Source organism: Aythya fuligula, chromosome 1, assembly GCF_009819795.1.
Source record: "Aythya fuligula isolate bAytFul2 chromosome 1, bAytFul2.pri, whole genome shotgun sequence".
Classification (NCBI taxonomy): Eukaryota; Metazoa; Chordata; class Aves; order Anseriformes; family Anatidae; genus Aythya; species Aythya fuligula.
The window spans coordinates 143,499,818-143,515,644 of record NC_045559.1 but is presented as its reverse complement, the minus strand read 5'-3'; the positions used below and the strand labels follow the sequence as shown (position 1 = coordinate 143,515,644).

General features: G+C 43.6%; 1 protein-coding gene across 1 annotated transcript in view; it reads right to left on the bottom strand.

The window, feature by feature from the left end:
* Window positions 1–15,827, bottom strand: part of SH3RF3 (SH3 domain containing ring finger 3) — a 228,454-nt gene that overhangs the window by 51,317 nt on the left and 161,310 nt on the right. The gene's annotated exons all lie outside the window — the stretch shown is intronic.

Below are 15,827 nucleotides of genomic sequence, written 5' to 3'. Positions count from 1 at the left end.
CTGCATGTAACAGGCTATTTTTGACTGAAAACTGGCTATGTTGGTTTCCATAACCACTATATGAAATACGGCAGCATGCAAGAATTTCAGTCAAGGACAAGGCCCCCTTGGGCTTCCTCTCCACTCTCCCCACCAAAAAAAATATAAATAAATAAATAGTTGCTGCTCGATGATGAGCTAATTTGGAAACCTGTTACAACTGAATATAAGAAAGAAAAATAGAGGTATGGGAAAAATAACAGCAGAAGTGTGCAGTTAAGCAAATGTGTAACTGAGTAGCTTTTATGGCTCCAAATCTCCATCGCCATACTGCAAATACAAACGAGAAATAGTTATCATCACCAGCCTTATGCCAGCCCTCCCAAGTCTGAAAGCGCTTCTGGCTCCACGAGGACCCACTTGCACGGAAGAGGCACTACACGCTCCAGCACCTAGAAAAGCATCAACCTGAAGGATCCGTGGTTCGGTGACAGCCGCCACCAAGTCAACCAGGAGCCCCCAATTAGTGATGCTCCACCGCTGTCAGAGCTGCTGGGAGTCCTGCTACCATTCAATTAGCAGGCCATTTTCCCAGCTGCACTCTCCAACACGAGACCGTGCTTACAGCCGGCACAGTGCACTGCACCTGCCAATTTTTGCCAATAACAGCTGATCCCGTCTCAGATTCTCCAAGAACGTCCATTATTTCCCACTTCATCATGCTGTAAATTGGTACAACCTAATATTTGCCAGCAGGCTGCAAGTTGCAAGGAAAGCAGATGGTTCCCCTCCCTTAAGTAGGTGTTACAGCTCTGCTTACCCAACTGATAGAGACAGTCTAGCTGAATTATTTGAAATAATAAGGAGGAAAGGAGAAAGACATCAGATATGCATAATATTTTTCTACACCAGAGGGTCAGGAAGTTCTTTGCTACTAAATCAAGCAGGAGAGGAATATATTTCAATTCTTTGACGTAAGAAAATATAGAGTTAAAAATCATAATAATAATAAAAAAAAATCTTTAGAACTTCCTGATTTTACAGCAAGTCAATCAGGTAGGATAAGAATAGATTTTAATTCTTTGACATAAGAAAATATAAAGAATTAAAAATAAACTTTAGAACTTCCTGACTTTACAGCAGTGCTCCATACAGTCAACGAAGCGCTCCAGCTCTCAATATCAAAACTCTGATTTGTCTCGTAGGAATCAGATTATAAATCCCCCTGGCTGGAATCCAATTTAACACTGAAACTGTTCTTTTTAAAACAACAAAACCCATTACTTTTTTGTTGTTGTTGTTCAAAGTAAAATCTGGTTTAAAAGGTCAATATGAAAGCTAGCATCTAAACGTAGAGTGATAAAAAATAGCCCCATATAGATATAAACAAAGTAAATCTCATTACTGGTAGAAGATTAAAGGCAAAAAGAGCCCCCCTTCCCAAAACAGGCAAGCTAATGAACTTTTGGGAATGTCAAAGTCTTCCTGAAATACTATGAAAAAATTATTTTGGCCTGCCAAGATAACAAATGCTTTATGGCTTTACCACTTTATTTTCATAGAGAACTCTGTTTTTAAACAGCTTTGCCCATGGATGCTGGAAAATACTTCCCAAATAGGCTCGGAGCACCAGAGGAAAGGTTCTGCTTACTGCTTTGTAGGACCAAGTGATGCTGTCTCTTTGCAAAGAACTTTTAGAAACCCTTTTTTAAACATAAACATGACTGCAAATTTCTTATTTTAAACTTGGGGTATGTAAACAAGCATGGCTTTCTGGTGTCTGTCATCAGATCTTCAGGCAGATCTGCTTCCAGAGGAGAAGCCTAATGGAAAGTTCTGACCCACAGTCAGTTGCAGGAATTTGACATTTCTGGAAGACTGTAACTCTTACAACAACCCCTGATACCAGAACATAGCTTTCTTGCTGGTTTCTGATCCCTCCTCTGAAAAGAGTGCATGATCGAAATTCTGGCCCTGCTAATCCCAAATTGTAAAATGCCCTTAAGACTGCAGCGGGACTGGTTTTGCCCCAAATCTATTCTGTAGTAACGGGATGCCCTAGAAAACTCAGTATATGCTATAGAGGGATAAGGCTTGGATTTGAACACCGAGCCAGCCAAACATTCCCAGCAGCCCTGCATTCCCTGGGAATGCAAATCCTCATGCAGCCACGCCGTGTGACAGCCGAGGGACACTGCTGGGTAAGAGATGCAGCGAAACACTGCCGTGAAACTGCTTGCAGGCTCTCGGTGACTGCTGCCTGCGGTGCTGCGTGCTGAGATAAGGATGCACCAGCCTCAGCTCACAGAGGAATTCCTGCCTGTTTCTCAGGAAGGAATTCCCTGCTGCGAGGATCCGTGCTGGAGATGGCCCCGTCTCCTCACTCCATCCCCAGGGTGAAGGAAAGGAGCTGCGCTCACCTCCAAACAACCTTTTCCCACAAAGGGAGCAGTAATCGAGTGCATTCATTAAAAATCTGCTGACCCTGATGAGGGAGCCACGCGGCTCTCCCAGCCACAATAATAGGAGCTGTCAGAGCTTTGGCCTCAAGCCAGCCAGTCCCTGCAATATGATCTGAGGGAGAATGTTTTTTCTTGTTCTTCTACTTCCTCCTCTTCCTCTTCTTCTTCTTCTTCTTCTTCCTCTTCTGGCTTTTAGATAGGACTGTTTTAGATATTCTACTTGTGACTTTACCATACAGGCAGCAAAGGTACCAACATTAAACTACTTCAGGAGTTCTCCCTGCCAAAATTACTGTTTCATTAGTCTGTAGATAAACCTCATTTTTCTGCAAAACACATTATGGTGACTTTCTCTCTCTCTCTTTGGGTTACATATGCTTACATATGCTCACACACGTGAATGTGCACACACAATTGTCATCTGCACTGGCTATCCCCAGGTGGGACTAAATCTGCCCTGTATACCCTAATGTGAGGCAATGCAGTAAACTTTCAGTGGGCAGCACTATGTACCTACATATATGTTGAAGCTGGGAAAAAGAGGGAGGAAAAAGCTTCTTTTTTGGCCAGTATGCACTCAGCAGGGCCATAATTAGTCCTAGTTTTAGTTGGAAAAACAAACTATTACTGTGGAACTTATTATTATTATGGAACAAGGTAGAAGCACAGGAGATTAGGTCAAATTTAAACAATTAACCTTTGCTGCCCTAGTCTGAAACAGCAGCATTTCAGTCTTTTGTTGTCACAACAGCACTGCACCAGCAAAAAAAAAGACAATGCCACCATAATTTCTTTGGGCGATCAATAAACAAGTGTAAGGCCAAAACCACTACTCGACTAATAGAAAACCACATCTCCCCTGACAAATAGACCATCATGTTTGCTAATCCATGGGACTGGCAAAACTCCTGCATGGCAGTTCAGACCTCCAAGGGACCCTGTGACACACAGCGGCCACCACAGCAGCTCTGTCTTCTACAAGAGAGGGGACGGGCAGCAGGCCTCCCTCTGCTACTGAACGCTCTTAGCTTTCTAGGCACTGAGGTCTGGGTACAGGATTTGCTTCTGCAGACCTGTGAAAGAGCTGGCCTCACTCTCTGCCAGGTTTAGCAACATATTTTGGTGCAAGCTTAATGTTGGGCACAGACCAAAGTGCCACAGATTGGACTAAAATGCTGCTCTTCTCTGAATAAGGAAGGATTGCTTACATCCTCAGTGTTACACATGTCCACAAGTATTTTGTTAGGCTGCAGCCAGTTTGAACCAGAAAGTGCAGTTTATTAAGGCTTTCAGGAAAACAACAGTTCATTTACTCTGTAAGCCTTTTCTGTCTGTATAGAAAGAATTAGCTGAAGGGTGGTGCTCTTCAAATACAGGCATAAGATAGAAATATGTTACTTCAGGCTTTTTTTAAATAAAAAAAGGTTTAAAAACCCCTCATATCAATCCATACTCAATAAAAAGAATAAACTGGTCAGGAAAAAATGTCATGCTCAAGGTTTTAGAGAGGAAGCACTTAGGAGAACAGAAAGGAAAATTAAGACTATTAATAAAAGTTCCTCACGATGTCTCTGCGAAAGACTGAAAATATTTCCACCTAGGGACTGCTAATTTTTATACTTCGCAGTTCATAAATATTGAGCAGATCACGCACATCCCCATTTTATGCCTTGCAGAAACTTTGGCAACTTGGAGTTCCATAGCTGATTCTGTGATTAAAATAAACAGTCTGAATTTATTACCGTGCTTTCAGTTTGGAGTAGTTACTTTCAGGAAATATTAAGTTCTTATGCCCTCATTAAATTAGTTTTCGCTAGTATTATGATTTATGCTCTGAAGCACAGTGAGGTTATTGAATAAGTAAGGACATAGCTATGGAAGAATCTCTGTCCCTGCGAGTTTCCTCTGAAGACTGCATCTATGGAAGCGTTTTCATCTCCAAAAAGCAGCATTTCAGGAAGTTCAGGCAGCTTTTCCTTATTGTTATCCCTACTGGTAAATGCAGGGTACAGCCTTTCTTCTGCTATAGCCAAGCAGCAAAACCTCCCAGTGACTCAAATGGGTGTTAGGAGAAAGAATACAACACCTCACCTAATACTGCAAATGTTCACGGGGTAAGTTAGCACAGACGATGCTACTTCCAAAGGCTTCCTAACGGGATATTAGCAGCCAAAGCTGTGCCAAAGGCTCTTCAAACAAGTCATACTGAATGCATCTATACTTGTAATCTTTTATATGATTCATATATTCGGATTTAAAAATGTTTAGGGAAAGCCTCCCAAGTTCTCCATGGACAATTTAAAATCATAGGGCAGAAGCCACAAAACCCTATCTCAATTATTCATTTATGCACCGTTTTCTAATGAGGAATCATTAGTGTGGCATGGTTGAAGAGAAAATACTATAGCTAAAACAAAGCATTATTTCATGGTTTTGTGTTAATCTCTGCAACAATCCAGCATTGCCTTTTCTAATTTATTGTCAGGGAAGGACAAGAAAATGCGAAACAGATTTGCTGCAAGTGGTTTATCCATCATGTAGGACAGATTTCTGAAACCCCACGCTGTGACTGGGAGCACAGTCACTCCACGCACCCAGAACATACAAGAAAAGCAATACAGGCGTTTGCTTGAACATATTCATACAGAATGATAGCTGCAGAAATACTTTGCTAGGACACATCTCAAACTGCAAGTGTCCCGTCCCTCTGCTCACAGGACAAGGTGTAAGCCTTGTTCCCTATCCCAAAGCCTGCTAAATGTGTCAGCAAGTTCTGAAGGAAGGAAGAGAAGTCCCAAAATATATAGCCTTCCTAGTCAGGGTCATCCATGTACGTGTTTTTGTGCAGTCTGGAAAAACACAAGCCAATCATTTTTGTCCTCAACATGGTTCCTTGAGAGGCAGCAGAGTGGTACTTAGCAGTCTATTTCCCTGTCTTACAAGGCCTTTCTCATTTAGCAGCAATGTCACTTCTAACGCACTGAGAGGCCGAAGGAATGTAGCATATTAGAACAGCATGTGCTTGGACGAGCGTGTCATCATGATCTTGCAGAATGAAAATAAATGATGCGTGCAGCAGAAGTAAACACTAAGCCTTGGGTGGTGAACTGGGATTCTTTTTTTTTTTTTTTTTTTCTTTCCCTTTTTTCCAAACAGTTTTAAGATGGAAAATGGTTTGCAGTGATAGAGAGCAAACACATGGCTTGGTGAATCCCAGAAAAATGTTCAGACTGCTGCAAAGTCTGCTCAGGAGCAAAGCGCAGCTAATTACCTTATGGAAGCTAATGTCCAAATGCTGAGAAGAACGAAAACAAAACTAACTGCAATGGCATTAAAAATAAATGAACTCAACAAAAAGAAGCGTGATTTCTTCATCCCTCCCCATTCCTTGAAACAATTCTAGCTATCTAGCCTTCAGCTCCAAGTATGAGGACTATCTTACTCTGATCTGTCATCTCTGAATCTCAGATCTGCTGTGCGTCTTCAGTGTGCCTGAGGATTTCCTTCTCTTTTCTTCCTGTCTGTCCTCTGTGGGCACCCTTTTTCATAATGAGATGCTCAGGATGGCACCAAAGCTCCTTTGAAACCAAGAAAAATAACCAAATACAGCTTTACTCAAGATCAGAAAGAGTGGGAGAATCCAGCCTATTTTTACTTATAAATTATTCAGAAAGCTAAATAAAAAGTGCAGTCGTGAATTCATGGGCTTGATCCTAATTCCTTTGAAGTCAGTGGCAAAACTCCAGCTGTCTTCAACGGTGGAAGGACTGGTGCCCATCTGGCACCAATTTCAGCACCAGAAGAGTCCCTGTTGGAGGCTGCGAGGAGTTTACTGACAAACTGGTTTATCATCAAAAAAAAAGAAATTCATCAGGACTGAACGACTTCCCTGGATCATCCTACTTTTGACAAGATGCCCATCAAGAGATTGTTTCTAGATGATATTTCTCAGCTAAAAATAATGGAAATAACCAAGTGTATGGTGGTTTGGGAGTTCACTCAGGTACCTGAGCCTGAGGCTCAAGGTCCCTGAGCTGAGGAACAGCCACTGGAGATCTGGAAGGACAGTGTCATTTTCCTGGGAGGAAGCCACTGGGTTTCTGGCCGTGCTGAGTCTCCCTTGCTCTTGCTCTTGCTAATTGGAAAACCTTTGTGCCTCTGTGAGCACAGGTGCCCATGTGCACCGAGGCAGAAGATACTGGTGCTGGCAGGAGAAGTGTGAGCAGCCTCGTGCTGGGTAGCAGCCAGGGCAAGAGGCTAAGACAGACTCAGGAGCACTCCCAGAAGCTTCTCAGATGTAATCCTCACACCTCGCTGATGCCTGGCAGCAGGATGAGCCCTTTACAGTTGCTGCCAGTTACTGTGAGGAAGGGAAGCCCTCTGAAGCAGCTCTGTGCTGAAATCTAGAAACCTCTTCTCGTGCAGAAACATTGAGCCAGCTGGACGCTGAAACCTCAGCACGGGCTAGGAAAAATCCTGGAGAAGAGCTGTGTGGATTGCAAGTGATCTCTGAGCAATATCTGCAGAACCTACCTGCTTTACAGAGAGACAAGCCTCATGTTTCCAACGTTTTCTGGCAACTTTCTGTCTCTTTCCCTCATGTCCCACAAGGCTCCTGGTACTACTGTTTTCTTGGACGTGCAACAATACCTAAAACGTTTTGAATTAGCTGAAAACTGATGGGTCAAATACCAGCAGTTAAGGCTGAGGATCACTTCGGAGTAAATGCACACATTGAGTCTGTGAGTCTCAAGGTAAATGACTTCCAAACAATGGTGTGTGACCCCAAGCAATTACAAATGGGACTGTGAACCAGGTAGTATTACGCTCACATTGCTGCATGGACCTTTGTTGTGTGCATTGTGGCATGGACCTACATCTTCGAGATGCTACATTGTGCCCTTTGGCTCATTCTCTGAGATTCACTCTCAGAAATATTGTGCTCGAAAGTACTGCATTTGTAATGTTCAGAGTTGTTGTGAAGGAAGCACTGATATTATAATGCCTTATTTAGGGAAAGAACTTCCTTCCAACTTAATGTGATAAAGGAAAAGGATGAAAGAAACATTAAAATAAATATAGATGCTGAAGATGATTCCTTTCTGAATTTGATTACAAAAGTGTTCTGGTGGATGCTGAGAAAAAGGCCTAAATGCACCCCACATCATGCTTTGTTATCCGCACAAAGCATGAGGTTGGATTAATCTAAGAAGCTCTTGGAATAACAGTACAAGGAGCATGTGGGAAAACAGAAGTCATTTTTCAAGCACTGCAAGGCTTTGCCTGCACTGAGCAGGCAAGGAGTCTTTGTTGAGGTGATTTACAACTTTGTGTAGAATAAGAAATCTCATGCAATTGGGGAAAATTAAGTTTTATGTGCTGCAACTGAAGATTACCTGTGGGGAATTGCACACAAATAAATGTACTGCTGTCTCTATCTCTGATAAAGCAGTGAAATGAAGAATGAAAGCAAATGCCAAGAAAATGTTTTGGTTCAATTGCTTGCAAAAGGAACCAAGGTGTACTCACTCCAGGCAGACATCAGCACTAACGGGTTGTGATAAACAGCCTTTGCCCCGCGTGTGCTATACATAGGAAAGAGACATTTTTGACTGTGTACTCTTCTGGCTCCTACTTCCCTGGACTGCTGGATGTGGTACAGGCTATTTGCAACACAGTGATGTCCCATGGGACCGTATAGTTAGATATTGTGTGTGTGGAGCTCCTGCCAGAGCTGGCTGGCCTGGTAAAACACCACAGCCCTCCGTTCCTTCAGTGGGAGCATGACTTTACACCCTCCTTCACTCTGTACAGTGACCAGTCATTTTAAAACAACTTTCATACAAGGGTGTCTTACCTTGAAGACCTTTATACTTCTGTTATATTTGGTGAAAGGTGGGTAACAAATGGGCTGGGAGGGCATTTGGAAGCAGTGGCTGTTGCACGGGGCATAACCACGTGCATCTCCCTGTGTAGGGAGCCTGAGCAGTAGCTGAAGGCTCTGAAAGCCATCCTGCAAGACATGAAAGCGTTTTCTGTGCTGTACGATGATGTAATTGGGTTCACAACCCTCCCCCCCCCCCATCTGCTGGAAGAGAAATCTGTCAGGGCTGAACCACGACGAATTCCTCGACTCTGCAAATTCTTGACTGAAAATGGCAGCCTCGCACTCGTGGTGTGACTGAGCTGTCCCCCGGCTAGAGGAAACCGTCCAAAGCCTTCTTTGGAGAATCGTAGATGTTAAAATATGATTGGGTACATGGCCAAGGTCAGGGGCCGATGTCTGTCAACAGACTTGCCAATGGCCACAGCCAAGGAGTTCACCGAACTTTCCGGCTACCAAACGAGAAAATGCTATTTGTTCAACCCCCTGCATTTGATTTCTGGCTCGGGGCAGAGGACACATACCCGGTGCTGTTGTGTCAGGCAGCAAAACAGCTCCTGCAAGCACACGGGAAGCTGGATTCACCCTCTGCTGTCTGTCCGAGCCCGCTGTGTCACGGCTAGATGAGAGGTGTGCCGCTGCCCCAGCGCCGGGCAGCTCGGAGCAGATCCCTGAGGATGCTTGGGCTCATGTGTCACGTTACAGCCGTGAAGTACAATGATTGCCGGCATTAGTCATTTTTATGACATCCACATGCAAATGCTGTTTATGTTAGTGTGCTGCAACTGGAAGGAATTTGGGAAACCACTGCTCTGGGCCATGTTGTTTGAGTTCTGAGATGGCAAAATTGATGGGCTAACAAGAAGTCTGCACAGTAGGAAATCTCTCTGAAAGGGCAGACCACTGTAGCCCCCCACGCCCCCAACATTACTCAAGTCCAAATATTTTCCTAACCCATTGCTTCCTGAAAATGGACTGCCCTGGGATGCACCTACATTCTTTAGGCAGGGAGACAAGTTGTTCCTGAGGGAACTCAGTTTTTGCAGACTGCGACCACACTATGTGATGAAGTTACACAGAGCACATTTGTTAATAATGCTTCATTATATTTGCCATTAAAAGCTGGAGAATTCCCACTACGGATCACAGCTCCTGTTGTGAGAAATATCATGTAAACACAGGAGCAAAAGGACAGCTCTTGCCCCAAAGAAAGCACAAATTAAGATGAGGACAATATATAGATATAGTACAAAGTATACAGAGAGACAGCCTCATCAGCAAGAGGGACAAAAGACTTGGCACATCAGAAATCTTCTGTAGGCATCACAGCTAAGAACAATTTCAGAGAGGGGTCTGGAGGACCAATGCTGATGCAGCTGTTCAGATGTCTTTGAAGCATTCTTCACAACAGTGAAGAACAGAGCACTACAGAAGTAAATGACAATTTGGAAAAAAAAAAAAAAAGATGAAGTGATTGGCATCACTAGCTGATCAAAGGCAGGAGTTGATCTTCCAGTAGTAAATAAAAAACAGTAGATCATAAGAGAAATGAATAATCAAAGGTTTGCAAGTATGGGCAAGTTGTATGTATTCAACAGGAAAGCAAAGGCCATGAGAAGGACAGAATTGACAGCAGATGAGCACTTTTATGAGGTCACGAATGAGGCAGGTCTGCATTTGTTACGGATTTGTTATGGATTTGTAATAGGATGTAGCCCTAATGAGGATACAAGATGATCAGAGTTTGATTTTTGTGGATGCTCAGCAGTCAGGTTGTCCTGTGACTGTGCAGCATTGCCAGATACACAGATGAATGGAGCCAGGTGTGAGGATGTGATTCCCATGGGCAATGTCTTTATTACTTGTCATGAAAGCACATCGATCCCTCTTTAACCAAGGAGCAAATAGGAAAAATAACACATTTAACTCTGACAGTGTACTGCACTGAAACCTCAGGTGTGTGTTGAGAGAAAAGTTGCTCAATGCAAAAGCTGACTGATGTGTCCTTTGCTATGGACTTAAGCTCAGCTCTCAGGAGCACTCTTGTGCCATCAAAGACCCTCATATGACAAAAGTTAGAGGTAGTGCTTGAAGCAGAGCATGGCCCCAAGCAGCTGCTGAAAAGAAACCACCCAGCTTCCATGGGGCAGAGAAGCCCAGTGGGTGCACCAAGAGCTCCCAGAACATGTCGTGATTCAGGGTACTGCTTTACTTTCTCCACCAATATCAAAGCAGGCAGGGCTTGAACCAGGAGTGCTCTCCTTGTTACTGCAGGATTGTTTTCTTCTCAAGAAACAGTAAAATGGAGCAGAGTTGCCTCTTCCCTCAGTGCCCTCCCCTGAGAACATGGGCAAGGGAGTACCTCCAGCATGAGTCCACCACTGCCTGAATGCTCTGGTGCCTCTCCTGCTTTGTCCCAAGGTTTCCAGAAAAATTCTGTTAGAGAAAAATTCTATTACGGAAACCTCTCTCATGAAATTTCCTGTCAATTTGATTTAATTGTGTCTAAGCAGATCGGAAGACTTCAAAGTCAGATTTAGAGCAGGACACTCCCTCCAGCCTTACTTAAACCATGGGTAATATTGTTAGCATTGTTTACGGAGTATCCAGTGCTCCTTTGTCATAAAATTACAACTTAATGAAATAATTGGATAAATTGAGGGATGACCAGGAGGAAGAGGAGCTTGCTTGCACAAACGTTCCTCACCTCACCATTTTGATTTGGTGGGTTGGAGCACAATTCAACAGCAGCATCGCCTGCAGAGTATCTGTGGGTGAGGGTTGGTGCCCTGGCCATGACTTCCTGAGGTGAGCGTGAGGTGCCACGTGCCTTCCTTTCCCTTTTTCACACTTTCTGCCCTGTATCCACGTGGATGCTCATGTGGCTACACAGTAAAAGGGATGAGGGAACAGACATGACTGGAAACTAACAAAGTAATGACAGCTTAAATGAGCAGCTTTCCCTGATCCATCTCAGTCTGTTAGGTCTGGAACAAGGGAAGTGACGTGAAAGTGTTGTCGTGGCTGAGGCAAAAGCAGGATAATCAATTCCTTTGGCAGCAGCCCTTGCTTTTGTCAGATTAAAATAATGACAGGATCACCCAACCCCAAAATGGTGCAGCAGAACATAAAATAAACAATGGCAGATCTATTTTGTAGAGGAAAGAAATAACCAAGATGAAGGACTTGCGTGCAAATTCTTCTACAGTGCACGCTAAATACCAAGGGATGGGCCTTCCACAATCCCGTACTCTAGAGAAAATGTTGAAAAGGTGGAGATCTCCAAATTAATTCCAACTCTCTTCCCCTGTTTCTGATTTTTGGTTTTAATTTGCTTGAACTGATTCCTCCTCTAGTCTTGTGAAGTTGGTATTCTCAATATTCAGCACTAACACCTAACAAAATGTTAGGGGATTTAAGACTTAACATCTGGTTTTAGTACAGCTAATGACATTTTTTTTCAGACTAAAAATCAACTTCACATGTTATTTCTGTTGTTTGAAGCAAGCATTGAGCACACATATGCAATCCCCTGTCTCTGAGTGTAGTATGAAGGGAGTTTGACCATTGCCACAATAAGAAACAAGGAAAGAGGTTAAACCACTTCACAACTTCATCATATCATATGTTCTTGAGATGACTCCTCTTTGAAAGCTTAGAGGGTCAAGCTGAACCAAATTTAGTGACTCTTAGCATGGAAGAACATTGTTTATATAATACTTCTACTTCTGAAAGTAGAGATGAGGGGGCTTTAGCAGGTACCTCCCGGCATATCATTTATGGTGTCACCAGCACCAGCTGTCCATCCTGTCCTTCTGATGGAGGTCATCACAACCATCACACACGTAGCAAAGGATAATGAGTGCCTCCACCTCTTCCAGACCATTTCACATGCTGGTGTTTTAATACTGGGCCCACTTTCCTTTGACCAGTGCCACAGCTGATGGGTGGGCACGTTTTACCCTCTGCTCATCAGGTTGTTGCCACCAGCAAAGGGGCAGGGGAGACAGCCAGTTGGCCATGGTTGTCCTCAAATCCTCTGTTCTCCCTCTGTGGCTACACCTGGATTGCTGATCTCCACTGGAAGAGCTCTGCAGCACCAGGAAAGCTCCCCAGAAAGGAAGCTAATTAAGACATGCGACGCACAGTAATAGCAACAGTAGGAAATGAAGTGAAGAATGTGTGAGACATAATGAAGTCCTTGAGGACTTTATTTTTCATTAACTGCTAGACAAATCGTGTATCTGTTGACATACAGCTTCTTAATATACATTCATGCATTAGCTCTAGGTAAGCGAGACCGAAAGACATTTTCTTTTTCAAAAGGAAAAAAGATGCCAAGAATTCAGCACCACTGAAGCGATCTTTAGAAACTGTCAAAGGTGATCAATGGCTGGAAAAGACAAAAGCCCCTTCCTGTGCCTCCCCTAGAGCGAGCGGGTTGCTGATGTGCTCTAGAGCTGCCTCCGGGCCTGGGACAGTGGGTGTGCTCCGTGGGGTATGGCACAGAGGCCCACGGAAAACTGTGCCATTGCTAAAATGTTTCACTCCAATGGTTGGGTGCTATGAGGAGGCACTGCGGGGAAGTTCAGAATGGTTAATGGCAAATGCACAGGCAAAAGCCAACCCTAATATCCTACCCATTCAACTGGTCCTTCTGAGTGGGGACAGGGCCAAAGGGATGGATGGATCCTTTGCCTGAGGTATTTTCCCACTAGAAACATCTGCTTCCAAGTGAACATCTCCTTCTTATTTTTATTTAATTAATTACTTATTATTCTGTGTGTGTGTAGCCTCAGCTACCCCAGGAGCAGAATAAGGAAGTCATGGGTAGTAAAGGGTTTGCCTGGGCTTCCCCAAGGTTTGCTGCATGTATGTTTAAGCATTGTCAGAAGCTCATTCATTCACTTGTCAGAGATAGTTACAAGCAAACAACCAACAATAACAGCAATAAAAACCCTGTAAGAGATGTGAAAGGACATCTTGTTTCATTCTGAAAGACACGGCAGCTTTAACGTTTCTTAACAATATCAGAACAAACATCGATAGCTGTTTGACAGATAGGTACTTGGGGAAATTGATAAATACTGTCTATAACACAAAAGAACTGACCTGAACGTAGATAGTCTTTGCTGAAGAGATGTGCAGGCTGTGCGTGCAACACCTGTGGTGGGCCTTCCCCTTGCACAGCAGGCAGAGCACAGACTCACAGCCTGAGCCACCGCAGAGCGGGGTCCAGGAATATCCCCCCACCATTGCCTTAGGCCAGAGCTGTCACCCCTGCCTTCCCCTCCTAGTCAATGCAGAGAAACAGGCTCTTCTACAAGGAGGCTGACATATTTCAGATGTCTCCATGAAGTGGCAATGTCTGTTTCCTCGACTGTGAGAACCTGCTTGCCTCAGTGGTAAGGGGCAATCTGGACAATTAGCTGGCCTGTAGAGGAAGATCGCACTTGGACAGATGAGCTGTACCTACAGACCTACAAGGTCTCCCACATGATTTGGAGCAGTATTTCGCAGTCCACAAGTGGTACTGGAGGCAGAACTGCTGTCCTGTTCCTGAATCTGCTGTGTGGTAAGACTGGGCTTCAGCAGATGTCTCTTCACTTACAACATAACTGAAAATTTAAAAGTTTAAAACAGGGAGGAAAAAGGGACAAAAGGAATGCAAGAGAAAGGGAACACTAAAATGGATGAAAATATTAGGAAGAGAAAACAGTTTGTGATATCGTTCTCTGTCCAGGGAACATGGGGCTCCATCAGCTGCTGCTTTTGTAACACAAGCAACTCTGGCAGCATAATGACATCACTTTGAGGCAGAAACCAAAGCTCAGCATAGAAACAGCAGAAACAAAACAGAACAACATCCAGGGGCTGAAAAACACGTATTCAAGCACAAGCATAGTTCAGGAGAGTTGGAGGTAAAGGGAAGGGCTAGTGAGTAGCACTGTGTGCTGAAAGCACATGTAAAACACGGCAGGAGTGTCCCCAGTCTTTTTATACTGGAGAAGGACAACAAACAGGATTTTGCAGGGGAAGTTGTGGAAGTTAGAAATGAGGAGACATTTCTTATCAGAAGGAGCAGTCAGGCACTGGGACGGGTTGCCCAGGGAGGTGGTGGAGTCACCGTCCCTGGGGGTGTTCAAGGAGAGGTTGGGCCTGGTGCTTGGGGACATGGTTTGGTGGGTGACATTGGTGGCAGGGGGACGGTTGGACAAGATGATCTTGAAGTTTTTTTCCAACCTTAATGATTCTATGATTCTGTGATTCTAAGTCCGTGAGCGGATGATGGCTATAAGTCTTGCTATCTGATCATGAGCCATCTTACTTAGGTACTTAATTAGCACTTCAATTTTCAGTTCCTAGTAGGCAGTACTTAAAACATGCCCCATACAGATATCAAAATGATATATATGTTTTTAAAGAGTCAGGAAATGATCTTATTTGCCAAGGCTGTGTGTTTACATTGGCTGGACTGGAAGCTGCCTATAAATAACCCTGGAGAGTTATTTTTGCAAAACAAAATTTAGGAACTTCAGATGTTACTAATAATGGGGGGTGGGTAGGGAAGATATTCCTGAATGTGACAGCTGGCCAGTTTCTGATTCAACAGTCCCTGAAACAATAAGAGTTGGTAAGTGTTTAGATATGGTTTTGATTAATAGAAAGATTGGTCATAGCATGTTAATCTGAATAACTTAATTATGAGTTCATTTGTGTGAAAGTAGGCAGGAGGAGAAGCAACAGAAGACCCGTAACTAAAACTGTCACTTTCCAAATGGCATTTTTTCATAACCTACAGCTATGTCTAAATTTAGGTGCCGTCTCTTCCCACAGCTCCCCGCAGGTCTCGTGACTGTCTGGGCTGGAGAATGACTCAAAGGTGACAGCGCTCCCACCCACCTCTGTACGCAGGCTTCCTCTTTGTGGCACCCACTCAAGATGAACTGTTGATGTAGGAGGAATGTGCTCCCCGATGTGAAACCAGAAAGCAATCCTGCATCGACTTGTCCAGACATAGCCTAAGGGGAATGAGTGATTAAAACAAGTCTACAGAGCTGAGGAGCTCAGCTAATCCAGTGTAGGCGAAAGCGGGCATTTAAGTCCAAAGGTGTTAACACTAGCTCAATTTTGTATCCTGAAGACAGAGGAAAATCTTACAGAATATGCATGAGTAATCACCTCATGAAGGATGCTAGAAAGTAACGGAGAACTTCAGAGAAATGACTTAAAGGTTAAGAAAAATGGGAAAAAAAATGCCCAGAGTCATGCTAATTTACATTACATTAAAACAAGGAGCAAAAGGTTCTTCATTCATATAAACAAAAGGGAAAATAAGACATTGTTATGCAGAAAGGGTGGGACAGAGATTAAAAATAATACATATATGACTCACAAACTAGTGATATGCATGGTCCGGGAGAAAGTTTCAAGTAGATGCAAATACAGTGGCTATTGTAAAGATAATTCTTGACTGGTTTCTGAAGGAGATGGTATGTTAC